This window comes from Symsagittifera roscoffensis, chromosome 3 (assembly GCF_963678635.1).
Source record: "Symsagittifera roscoffensis chromosome 3, txSymRosc1.1, whole genome shotgun sequence".
Classification (NCBI taxonomy): domain Eukaryota; kingdom Metazoa; phylum Xenacoelomorpha; order Acoela; family Convolutidae; genus Symsagittifera; species Symsagittifera roscoffensis.
This window is the reverse complement of record NC_087064.1, coordinates 46,413,933-46,416,521: the sequence shown is the minus strand read 5'-3', so window position 1 is coordinate 46,416,521 and position 2,589 is coordinate 46,413,933.

Genomic DNA, 2,589 nt, shown 5'->3' with positions numbered 1-2,589 from the left:
TAGTTTCGACAATCATCATCTTTATCTGCCGCTATAAGCATTTTCAGTTCTAATTTCATTGTAAATAATCTATAAATATGTAAATTTTCAACAGACTTGTAGTAAGGTAGATTTGAAATTATTTGAGTTAACATTTTTTTAATATACAAGTTTTAACATAACAGCGTACATCAACTCCAGTCATATCATTGTACAAGAAAACTGTCGTCCAATATGCCTATTTTAATATTGCTTTCGAAGATGCTAAAGTTTTAGGCTTTCATTCAGATACTGTCATCACACCACGCACAAAAAAAAACGATTTAATTAAAAAAAAACTTGTTTTGAATTTTTTAAACATGATGATCAGACCTTTCTGTGCTACTTGCACAGCAACCAGCTATCCTTATTTCGTTTTTTTTTTGTTTATTTAATGCATTATTATAAAATTCAAAAGTTTTCCCACCAGACTCGCCGAACTTGCGGTCTAAAAAAATCTTTAATTTTTTTAATGATTTTGTTTTTTCTTGTCGTTTTTCAAAAAACACGTTTGACTTATGTGTTAGGCACATTTTGCTATGATCTAGGCTTTCTCAGAGCCTTTCTTTTCACCACGCACGGAAATTGAACCTAATTTGTAAAAAGGAATATTTTTTTTGTAGATCAAAATATGGTCAGAAGATTCTGTGCTACTTGTACAGGAGCCGGCTATCCTTATTTTCAATTTAACCTTAAATTTTAATTTTCAGATTTCTCAGCGGAAAAAAAATAGCTATCAATCCAGTTTGTTCAAACTGGGTTAATTTTATCAAAAAAAGACAATCCTTATTTTTCTTGAAATTAAAAGAGCTTCAAGTTTTTTTTTCAGTTTTTTCTGGTTCATTGATTCTTTTCGAACTCTGTCGGCTATTTTTTTTCTGTGAAATGTTCATCGCTTAAGGGACTTTTGAGTTGATTACGCTTGCAATAAGCAAGCTTTATCAAATCAGAATATTGATTTTCGGGCTAACAACTAGTATAACAAAATTACTGAATAATTTGTGCAGCATTCATTTCTGCAGCAAACATGCTCAACTTCTTGAAATCACAAATTTAACTACGGAACGAAGACTAGTAGACTTATAAAAGTCTAATTCTTATATTTTTGTTTAATTAATGAAAATTTTGTTTTTCTCTTGTGTATTGTCTGTGAACGGCTAAATGGCTACGCTCGAATCCGGTCAGCTTCTGTTTTTTTGAACGTAAAATAATTAGTAGCAACAAATGATCGACCTCTGGGTTGTCTGCTGATAGGTTGTCGGTTTAAATGCCATATTTTTAAGCTTTCTTGTATATTTTTTTTTGTAATCGAAAGTGTTTTTTGATTCTTTGATATAATTTGTAATTGTTTCACTTGCGAAAGCAAGTTTCTTGTTGTCGGAAACAAGACTTTTTTTTCCAGTTAACAACTTTTCTTACTCCTTTATAATTGAAATTGATGTTGCTTTTTTATCAAACCTGCGGTACTTCCAGGCGCCATGGCCTTTGGTCTTTCATTTGCCTTAAAAACCTAGTGTGTGAGTTCGCGTCCCGATCTGACCTTGTTTGCTTTTTGCAAATTGATTTTTTTCCGGTAAGATTTTACAGTCGCAGATTATAGTTTGTTGGGTTTGTTGCCACCCGCCATTTTTTGCGCTGTAACCAGTTCTCATTGTTGTCTCAAGTGTTGTTGATTAACTCTGAAGTTTTTAGAAATTACTATACCTGATTGGTATATTTTCCGTTTTTTTTTGTGGTTTTTTTTTGGTTTTGGCTTAGAACTTTGTTGCATAGTGAACATATGTTGCATCGGTATAAGGATAAAAAGTGATTATTCATGTTCAGTTGGCTGGTAGTATAAAAGTTCAAACTTTTTAATCGCTCAATTTTTTTTTGCATTTTTTGTTTTGTTTTATTGGCGTCTAAGCACGTGTTGTCGGTTTAGTAAACGCCCGAAATATACCAAAAGCTGGTTTAATGCTAGTGGCTGCGTTTTTCGTCTGTCTTTCAGAGATGGAATTTTTTATAGTTCAAAAAATGTTGATTTGTTATGACAAGCATTTTCTTTGGTATTTTTGTTTTTGATTCAATTGACGTCTAACCACAGGTTCTTGGCCTGGTGGGCGCCTGAAAAACACTAAAATCTTGTTTAATGCTAATGGCTACCTTACTCGTCTGTTTTTCAGAGAATGAATTTTGCATGTTTCAAAAAATGTTGATTTTTGATGACAAATATTTCCTGTGGTATTTTTGTTTTCGGATTAATTGGCGTCTAACCGTGTTGTTGGCTTAGTGGTCGATCGGAAAAAAATTGCCCAATGCTAGTGGTTGTTTTTCTTGTCTGTTTTTCTGTGATTGAATTTTTTGTTATTCGAGTTCAAGTTATTTCATCTCACTGACCTTTTAGTAGCTTGCAATGGTACGCTCTGGTGTATCGAAAGTTATGCGAAGCTCTGCTTCACCTCTGTGCTTATCTTTTTCGCGATTTTTTTTTGTAGAATACTAAAAACGCTTATGATTGCTCGAGCGTTAAATGAAGAGATACGAAGATGGAAACGTTTAATCAGAACTACTGCCTAATGATTTAAAACG